This window comes from Pipra filicauda, unplaced genomic scaffold (assembly GCF_003945595.2).
Source record: "Pipra filicauda isolate LSUMZ 115617 unplaced genomic scaffold, ASM394559v2 scaffold311_size1313980_pilon, whole genome shotgun sequence".
NCBI lineage: Eukaryota > Metazoa > Chordata > Aves > Passeriformes > Pipridae > Pipra > Pipra filicauda.
The window spans coordinates 227,080-237,866 of record NW_024104434.1 but is presented as its reverse complement, the minus strand read 5'-3'; the positions used below and the strand labels follow the sequence as shown (position 1 = coordinate 237,866).

The 10,787-nt window shown below is 52.8% G+C and overlaps 1 long non-coding RNA gene across 1 annotated transcript; it reads left to right on the top strand.

Annotated features, from left to right (window-relative positions):
* Positions 1–8,089: 8,089 nt before the first annotated feature.
* Positions 8,090–10,468, top strand: LOC113982190. Its single transcript, XR_005564352.1, has 2 exons — positions 8,090–8,252; positions 10,169–10,468. It is a non-coding gene; the product is annotated as an uncharacterized LOC113982190 (long non-coding RNA).
* Positions 10,469–10,787: the final 319 nt, after the last annotated feature.

Genomic DNA, 10,787 nt, shown 5'->3' with positions numbered 1-10,787 from the left:
AAATCCAACACAAAACCACAAAAACCCAAAACAAAAACAAAAACTAAATAAAAAACCCCAAACAAACAAACCCCACAACACTCAAATAGTTGTGCTATACATCAGGGTGATCAGAACAGATTCATTCAGTGCTAATGAAACCTCACTGAAGTTCCTCTGACCTCATTCCTGTTCCATGTACTGTGTGTTCACCACTAAATTTAAGTGGGGGTTTTTTACATTCAAAACACTGATTTTTAGGTCAATATTGTTTTAAAGTTGTCTGGATTACCAAAACCAGACAGGGCTAATAATCCAAAGATTAAAGTTGGTTTAGTTCCTTTTTTTATGGGCAAGGTGCACAGTCCTCTCTCAGAGCTAGCAGGACAATAATCTTTGGAGAAGCAGCTGATCCCATAATGCTGGATCCTCTGTTTGGCTTTCAGTTTATACAAACAACTACAGGTTTCCCTGAAGAGATGCCCATGGACACATATAAGAAGGAAAGAGCAGGAATCAGACGACCTGGCTCGAACAGGGGCCACTGCTGCCGCTCCAGGAGAAAGACAGGTTGTTGGAACTGGGGCTGACAAGGAAGCTGGAGTGACAAGTGGCAGGAACTCCATCCAGGAGCCCACACAGCAATCCCTGGCAGCCCCGGCGCTGCGGGTCTCCTCCGGCAGAGGGCAATGCTGGAAAAATCGCCCGGAAAGGAGCGGAATATCTCATGGAATCGAGACGTCGCCGACATCTGCCTCGGAACACACGCAGCACTTAATGCTGCAGGATTTTAACGCTGCTGCTCCACCGAGGCTTTTCTTACAGATGCGTTTTCTCCACCTGCATCCTACCAAGTAAAAAAAAATACCTACTGCTTTCCAGATTTGGAATCTGCTCTGTATCAATGGGATAAACGTAATCCTGATTGCTCCGGGGTCCTGGAGCGCTGCCACAAAGTCACAGAAATTAGGATTTAAAGATCTCCCACGAGCTACAGATGATACAGCAACACGCAGCAGATGTTGACAGATTAACAAGTTATGCTAAAATCAAAAAAAAAAAAAAGGGGGGGTGGGGAACGACACTGCAGAACCGGGAATGATACAGCAACTACACCCTGTTAAAAAGCATTAAAAGCGCTTTCAGTTTACAAAACACATCCAGATAATAGCCAGAAATGTCCTTTTCCCTCCTCCTGCTGGATGTAAACACGGTGGCTTGGAGGCATCGTCTCCCTCCCAGGAGACTTCACAGCTGCTCACATGAGCTGCTGCGTAGCAAGAAATCTCCCAAGTTCCAATAATCCGACACCAGGATCCGTCCTGCTCCAGACACGTCTCCCGGATGATCCACCGCCACCAACCACCCAGTACCCAGCCCCTGGGAAACACCTTACTGCGCCGATGTAAATAATAATCAGGATAAAACCGGGCAAATGCTTGTTTTCTTTCTGAATAGGCTTAAACTGAACCTCAGCTGGATTCTCCCTTATTTCCCCTGCACACTGGAATTCATGAGGCCAGCACCTGCCTTCATTTTAGAACTCTATTTTAGCAGAAGCTCCTGGAAAAGATACTACAGTTACGTTAAAATTCAGTAACCTGAGCATAACACAGGTATTATTTAAAATAGCACATTTTGGGAGTATTCCATATACGATGCTATTAAATGAATAAAAAACCCATCTTTCTTTTCTAGAAATCTGTAAGCTACCAAAAAAATATACCTGGTGACAACACCGATGAAAAAGAACTAGCCCAGATTCAAGGTATATTTTCCAGAGAGACCCAAACTTACTCCACCTGCAGCAGGAGAAGCTTTGTGGATGGTGTTCAACCCAACCTAATAAGCACTATAAAAAAACCCAAGGATTACTTCAGGCTCAGCACTACAGGAGCTGCACTGAAATTGGTACATTTTGGGGTGGCACACAGGGAAATCAGCTTGTTCCTGGGGCAGAGATACCTAGATTTTGTAACAGCAGAGCATGATGCTCACCAGATTTCCTTCTCCTCATTCTGCTCAACTCATATGCCCCTCCTCAGGCAACCTATTGCTGCTTCTAGCAATTGGCAAGACAACACGAAGGGGGAAAAAATAAAATAAATCTAAAAATTAATAATATCATCTAAATATTACTACTACGCTGACTTCACAAGTTTTCTGTTCAGCTGAGACTCCTGCTCAGCACTCTGCACACATAAGCACGCCATGGGCTTGGCTGGAATAGAGTAAGAATTTGAAATACAGGATAGAAAAAATAAGATGACTGCTTTAGAATTTACAGACTCTGCTGATTTTCTACGCAACTGCACAATTTATGTTGCTTAACAGGACCTGTTCCTTAAAGAAAACACATTCAGAGGAGTGTTTGTAAAATCGTGGCTTACAAATGGTGTTATAAATGCCTTTTAAATAATTTGTTTCCCCGTTTCTTTTGTTTATATTTTAGTAAGAAATCTCTAGCCTAGCAAGAATAAAAAACCTCCTCACCATCAGCTCATTAATGCTTCGTAATTGTGAAAAAGTAATTCTCAAGTAACAGTGCCCTGAAATTCAGCTCTCTGTGAAACAAAGCAGGACCATTTCCCCTTATCCAAAAAACTTCCCACAAGTTTAGACTACAGGGTTCATAAAACAAACCACTGTCAACAGCAAAACTTCCATGTCCATATTCATTAAAACTATTGAAAACAAGCATATTATTAGAATTATCACTTTTTTGTTGTCCTGACAAATAAATCACTTTTATATACAAAACTCAGAAAACATTTTCAGCTTGATTCCTTTGCCACCATCATTAATATTTTTGGTGCACAGACGTCAGTCTTTCAGAGATCTCCAAACTTCTGTCTGATAAGAAGAAGCACGACATGGAGACATTTAAAAATTTCCCTCCAGAGCTCAAAATAGTTCATGAAAACTCCTAAATCAGGACCCTCTGCAAGCTCTAAATTCCCAGATTAGGAATCTACGGAAGGATGAAATCTCTGACCTTGGTAAGGGTAGAACTCAGCACAAACAACTCCCATTTCCAGCCTCACTGTTAGACAACAACGCCACGTCTGCTGGCCGAGGTGCAGCATCCTGAGGGACTGGAAAAGGACGGGGGAGGGGGGGGGGGGGGGTTCACTGGATTTGCACGAAATCCAAAGCCAAAAGAAAAATACTCTTTATGCTGAAATTCGTGACAAACAGTCGCAGCCCCGTTAATTTCGTCTCCAGCCGTTTAGAAAACCACGAGTCGGGATCCAAAATTATCATCGAACTGACTTGAAAGAACTGCTGGGGAGAGATTTTTTTTTCTTTTTCTTTTTTAACTTTGTATTTCAGTGTTCCTGTTTGCAAGTGCTCCCACCCTTTATGTGACAGTATTTTCAAGCTCCTGTTCTGGTGCTACCAATAATTCCAGGAGCAAGATGTTTACGGAAAAACACCGTGCAAATATGGCACGAAGTACAGCTAAGTCATGCTATACACGAGGTCAAAAAACCATGACTGCATGTTTTCACTTTTAAATATAAAAGAAATCTAGTAAACACGTGACTACAACAATTAAAATCTAGCCTGGATTAAAGAAATCCTCTTAATTTTAACCATATAAGAGGCTACTAGAGCATAAACAAACATTTTTTTCAAGTAATTTCACAATTTCCCTTTTTATTAAAACTGAAAATAAAAGGTTTCACTACTTCCTACTGCAAAACCAATACAAACACTAATTTAAATATATCCTTTTCGGCTGCTTTCTGAATGCTTACAAGGAGTAAAACAGCAACCTTTTTGCCACTGAAATTTGGCAAACCGTTAGAGACCCTAAAATGAAACTTTTGAGCATCTCTTTTAGAGATAAACAGGGGTTGTCTATATAAAAAGTGAAGAGAACTGGCACAATACCTATTTTTCATAGCCCTTTTTTTTCATATACGTTGTACTCGTCACCAAAACAGCTCTGTGGAACACAGTGTGCAGCACACATTGTGCCCTGTCATGAGCTGACAGCAAATGAAGAGAAGGTGAACCAAGTTACAAAACAAGATATTCTTTTTTTCCCCCCCCTCTCGCCGCCCAAGAAGATAAATGATCTTAGTTATATTAAAGAGAAATGGGATACAGGATGCAAAGGGCTCCTTCTACATTAACTGCATCTCACCAACAAAAATAGAGAAAGCAATTTCCTGGTGCATCAATTCCACCAGCAATTCCACGTACACTCGGAATTCCGAGGCGCTGGCACGCCCATGTCACTGCGCACCTCCGGGTACCCTCTAATCTCCAACACTCATCCCTGTTAATTTCCTGTATTAAGGTAGGGTTCTTTTTTCCCCAAAAACACCAGGATACGCGGATATGCCTGCACAGACCAAGTGCACCACCCGGGCTGAATAAACATATTTCTGTAGGTAACACCGTGTCAAATTACTCCTGTAACCAACACAGAACACCAGCTCTCCCAGCACATGCCGCGGACGGCCGGTTACCACCCCAGTCCTTCCACCCCTACAGTGCCCCTCACTCCTTTGACTAACTTCTGGTTATTTTAATGCCCTATTCCCTCCTCACCCACAGCACTCAGTATCTGGAAATTCTCGTTATTTCAGATGCAAAAAACCGAATTGATAAAGTCAAGGTGGAAGAGAAGCTGAAGAATGTGAAGCATCACAAACCCTTTCCCATCCATTTACTGGGCTAGATCAGCATAAAACTGCAAACCTCATCTTTCCATCCTCCTTCTCATGTTCCATATTTGTAGGGCATTAAAATCCTCCTCCTACCCAAAGACTCCTTTCTAGTGCAATTTTAAATATCTGTGCACGGTGCTCACCATTCGTTATAAAACCCTCTCTTCCTCTTCTTGACCCAGCCTCGTTGATCTGCTGTTATTTAACTCTTGAGGGCTACTTGAGAGTCACCACATTATTAGTGGTTATGTAATTCTTAAAAATACACTGAATTTTTGCATTTTGAAGCAGCACAGTAGAAACACACACAACCAAACACACAGGTTTTTTCCACTCCTCCTCCACTTACTCTAAACCAAAACATCTTAGTGATCTAGAAAAGCCGACTTCCATATTTTTTTTCAGCTGGCCGGCCACAAAATCTTTAGCAGTGCAGAAATCTGTATAACGAATGCAAGCCTACAGAAAACAGATGTCCTTTCCCCCGTGGCTTCCCACAGACCCCCGGGTGAGTTGTCCCACCGCCTGCAGGCTGAAAGCTGCTGATCTAGAACCAAGTATCCTCTTACTGTTTGCTCTGCCACCCGAGAAGTTGCATTAAAATGGCATCACGTTCCTTAACTCCAAACTGACTTGCCTTTCTCCACGTAACCTACTAACAACCCGTCCTCCGGAGCGTTCCGTAAAACCCAATTTCTTCTAGGAACGGCCACGGAAAACAGAACAGCACCATTTAAAACACCCCGTTTTGCCACGGATTCGGACGTGGCACGAGTCCCTCATGCTGAAGACTGCTCAACCTACCCATAAATAGGCTCAAAGCTCCAGGCTCAGGAGACTGATAGCTCAATACGATCCTCACAGCGTTCCCTGCTTCACCTACATAAAGAGTCGTGCCGGAGCACTGCCAGGCTGGGCAGACATGGAGCTGCTGCCGTGGCTTGTGCAGGAGAGCACGGAGGGAGGTGAAAAAAAAATAAAAAAAAAAAAAAAAAAAAAATCACTGGGCATAAACAGCTCTCCTCGGGAGAGAAACACCTCCCTCTCTGGAGGCCAGAGCCAGCCACGGACAGGCTGTCACGGCTCGGCCATGACAGAGCCGAGAGCCAGGGACAGGCCCTTCAGGAGGTTTAATGGGGCTGGGGCAGAATGGATGCTCACAGTGAGAAAGGCTACAGCAAGAGGGTCCTGGCCACCTCCCCTGGGCAGAGGGGCTTCAGGCCCCCTGGGCTGGTAGCCAGACCCAGGCCCAGTCAGACTCCCCGGAGCAGGAGGGCTCCAGACCCCCACTGTCCTCAGTCAGACCCCATGGGCAGGGAGGGCTCCAGACCCTCGGTATCCCTGTCAAACACCCTGGACAGGAGAGCTCCAGACCCCCATGTTCTCCCCATCAGACTCATGTGGACAGAGAGAGTTCCAGACCTCCATGGTTCCTGTCAGACCCCATAAACAGGGAGGGCTCCAGACCCCCATGGTCCCTGTCAGACCCCTGTGGACAGGAGGACTCCAGAACCCCACAGTCCTGGTCAGATCCCATGGACAGGAAGGCTCCCAACCCCCATGGTCCCCATGAGACTCCCTGAGCAGGAGGGCTCCAGACCCCCGTGTCTCATGTCAGACCCCAATGTCAGGAAAGCTCCAGATCCTCAAGATCCCTGTTAAACACCCTGGACAGGAGGCCTGCAGACTCCCATGTTCCTGGTCACACCCCCCAGGATACAGGATGGCTCCAGAACCCCATGCTCCTGGTCACACCCCCAGAACAGGGAAGGCTGCAGACCCCTGTAGTCCCCATGGGCAGGAGGGCTCCAGATCTCCACGATCTCTATCAGCCTCCATGAACAAGAGCGCTGCAGACCCCCAATGTCCCTGTCAGTTCCCCATAGACAAGAGGGCGGAGGGCTCGAGATCCCCATGGTCCCCATCAGACCCCATGAACAGGGAAGACTGCAGAACCCCACAGTCCCCATCAGACCCCTATTGTCAAGAGAGTTCCAGACTCCAGTGGTCCCCAGCAGATCTAATGGACAGGGAAGCTTCCAGACCCCCACAGTCCTGGTCAGACCCCACTGACAGGAGAGCTCCAGACCCCCATGGTCCTGGTCAGACCCCATGTTTCCATCAGACCCCATGGACAGGGAGGTCTTCCGACCCTCAGAATCCCTGTCAGACCCCACTGACAAGAGGGCTCCAGACCCCCACGGTCCCTGTCACACCCCCACAGACAGGAAAGGCTCCAGACCCCCACGGTCCCTGTCACACCCCCATGGACACGGCAGGCTCCAGACCCCCACGGTCCCTGTCACACCCCCACGGACACGGAAGGCTCCAGACCCCCACGGTCCCTGTCACACCCCCATGGACACGGGAGGCTCCAGACCCCCACGGTCCCTGTCACACCCCCACGGTCCCTGTCACACCCCCATGGACACGGCAGGCTCCAGACCCCCACGGTCCCTGTCACACCCCCATGGACACGGCAGGCTCCAGACCCCCATGGTTCCTCCTCAGACCCCCACGGTTCCCCCTCAGACCCCCCAGGTCCCGGGGGGCCACGTGACCGGGCGCGAGGCGGCGGCGGCACGTGGCCCCGGCCGTAACAAACAGGCGGGTGGGCGAAGGGGGGCGCCGGGGGGGCCCCCGCGGCCGCGCTGCCATTGGCCGGGAGGGCGCGGCGCGCGCGCGGAGGGGCGTGTCCTCGCCGCGCCGCCCACGGCGATTGGCCGGCGGGGGGGCGCGGTGGGCGTGGCCGCCGGTTCCCCCCCCCCCCCGTCCTCTCGCCCTCCCCCCCCCCTCCCGCCGCCTTGGTGCAGTGCTGAGGAGGCGCCAGGCGGGGGCCGCGCGCGCTTTTCCCGCCCTCGGCGGGGCTGCCGGGACCCCCCTGAGGGCGCCGCTCCCTCACACCCGCCATGGCGGCACCGCCGGCACCCCCGCGCCGCCCCGAGCTGCGCCACTCGCCAGCCCAAGCCCCGTCTCCGCTCCCCGCTTCACCCTCACTCCCGCCGCGAGCCCGCGGGGTGCGCGACCCGCTCCGGCGCTCCCCTCGCGGCCACCGCTTCGCCCCCGCTCTCTCCCCTCACGCACCCACCTGTGGGTGCCTTCGGCCGCTTCCATCATCACCCCCCGGGAGCGAAGCGCTAAATATCCCCGCGGCGGCACCGCCTGTGTCACGGAGCGGGGCTGCGAGCAGCAGTGCGGCCCTCCCCGCCTTCTTTCCCCCCCCCCGCCCGCCCCGCTCCGCATCTTGTTTTCTCCATACGCACTTGGAAATGCGTATGGAGAAAAAGGGGGATCGGGGGGTAATCGCTGCTATTCCCGCTCCATTCAGGATACCCACGTACCAACGAGGAAGAACAACGCGGCGCAGCCCCGTCCTTCCCCCCCCCCCCCCCCGCGCTGTCACTTTGCTGCTTCCCCCATGTCGCGACGCGCGCACCCCCCCCACCACCAGCCATGTCGCGACAGCGCCCCGCGCACCTGCCGCGTCCCCCGACCCGCCGCGTCCTACCGGGGGTACGGGCAAAGGGGCGCTCGGCTCTCCCTCGGTTCTCCCTGCCCGCGGGAGGCAGCGCGGTGCCGGCGCTGCCCCAGGTGCGCGGGGGCTCCGCGAGTGCGGAGCGGGGGGAGCGGCGGGGAGGGGGCGGCGGGAGCCGGGATGGAGCTGGGATGGAGACGGGATGGAGGAGCGAACCTCCCTCCCCCCCAAGCTCCCCGCCCCCCTTTCTCCCCCCCCCCGCCGGTCCCCCCCCCCGCCGCTTGTGTTTACCTCAAGTTTGAATTTTATCTGCGCAACATGAGCTGGAATGCGGACATGGAGGGCGGGAGGGCGCGCACACGCCCGGCGCTCCGCGGGGACACCGCGGGCACCCCGCGCACACCCCCCCCCTCCGCATCCCCTCCCCGCACACCGCGCCCCGCGCCCCCCGCCCCGGTCCCGCCGGTAACTTACCTCCGCCACCGGCTCTCCTTCTCCTCCCTTCTCCTCCTCCTCGTCGTCCCCTCCCCGGGGGAAGGTGCCGCCCGCAGCCCCATCAGCGGGGCGGACACCGCGCTCCCGGCGCGCCGAGACAGGTGCAGCCGGGGCGGGCGGGTCGGGGGGCACCACCGCCTACCCCGCCGCCTCCCCGGGCTCCCCCACTGCTTCCCTCCCTTCCTCCCCACGATGTTGTTTCGTTATATCATGTCCATCATGTGACACCCGGAGGCCTCTCTATGGAAACTTAAAGGGGACTTCCACGTCCGCCGCCGGACCCGCCGGTACCCCCGGGGGGCTGCGAGCCCCGGCGGTGCCCGCCTGCCCTCCCTGCGCTCCCCGCCTGCCCTCCCCGGGGGGCTGCGCTCTCCGCTCCTACGCCCTCTGCTTAAAGCAAGTTGCTGCGCTTGCTTCTTTTATTATTATTGTTATTATTATTGTTAATTAGGGTTGGTTTGGGGTTTGTCGGTTTGGTTTGTTTTTTTTTTTTTCTTTTTCCCTCCTCCTCTTTTCGCACCGGTCGCTACGTGAAAACAAACCAGGCAGGCACCGTGCGGAGGGATGGACCCCGCTACTGGAGGGTGCGGGATGCGGGGCTCGTCTGCGGCCGCGGTGGGTCTCGGATGCTGGAAGCCGGCAGAGAAAAAAAAAAACAAAAAACCCACAGAAAAAAAAAAAAAAAAAAAGAAAAAAAGAAAAAGAAAAGAACAAAACTGGGGGGGGGGAAGGGGGAACCCAAACTTATTTGTGTCGGACTGAGGAGTGGCAGATGTGAGCGGTGCTGCCGGTGCGGAGTCGATGCCGGTGGTCGCCACCGCCGGGCTTTAACTCTGCCAGTCGGCAGCGAAGCGATTTCACCGTCCCGACCCGTCGCACCGCCGGCTCCCGACAGCCGGCTGTGCGCCGGGATGCTGGAACGAGCCGCTCCTAGGGATGCGCGCCGGCCGCTGCAACGCTGCCAGCAAGCAGCCAGCCCTTACGGAAGGGAAAAGGGAAGGTGCCGACATTCGCCGTGGTTCGGGCAGCCCCCGGTGCTCCGCGCATCCCGGCAGGAGTGCGGGGCCGGCGGCGGCAGCACCGCGTTCCTCCGGCTGCTGTTCCGCCTGCGGTGCTGAAGTGGGTTTTATTCCCCGCTCTCCTTCTGCCCCCAGGATTTGGGATCCGGGAGATAAAGCCCACCCGCTCCACGCTCCCGCCGCCGCGCTGACAACGCGCAGGGGGCTCTCGGGGTTTTCCCCGCGAAAGGTTCCTGCGGGAGGTCCCCAAATTCCGCTCCCGAACCGGTGGCATCACGTCGGTATTGGTGGTCAAGTGCAAGGCTCGAGGGGCTGAATTGAGAGAGGGGGATGGATTCGTTGTCAAAAACTGAAGGAGGAAAAGCAATTCCGCATTCCCTCCTTCCCTACAACTTCCAGCAACCCCTTGGCACGACCCACAGGTGCAACAAATTTTAAGTTGGGGATTTAATTTCTTCAGTGTCCCACCGAGTTTTCCTGGTGGGATTCGTATAAACGACTTTTTTTCCGACTGCCAGGTTGATGCTGGTGCCTGTTAGCCTCGGGAGGGGACCGGAGCTGCCCGGCCATCCAGGCCCAATCCTGCAATGACGGTGGATCATCTCCCTTCTCTCTCCCGTTCGTGCTTTGGGGTTGAAGTACCTGTGCTCTGCCCCTCTCATTTTCAAGTGCCCGTGAAATGAGCTGTGTATCTACAGATCAGTGTTTCAGATAACCTCTGCTATTATTTTATCAAAACTTTCAGGAGTTTTGTAGAAATTAGTAATGATTTTAGCTGAAAAGAGTTAATAAAGTGAGAAACAGTTTATCCTTCTTTCTTTCCTTCCCTCCTCTCAGAGTCTTCTATTCATCCACTGTACACAACGTTTGTGTTTAGCCCTCCTTCCCATCCAATTTTGGGGGAATTTCTTCCTCTGGGTTCCTTTCTGCCATTTATCCAGGCTGTCCCCGTGCCGTGGAGACCACCTCCAGTGTGCCTTGTTTCCCATCTCTCTGGGCCTTATTTCCCTGCCTCACTAAGCCTCTTTTTATTCCATATTCCCTCCTTCAAATTCATCCTGAAAGGAGGAAGAGGCTGGAGCTGGGATATAAAGTAGTCTTCCAGGAGCACTGCCAGAACTGATCTGTTTTACTCTG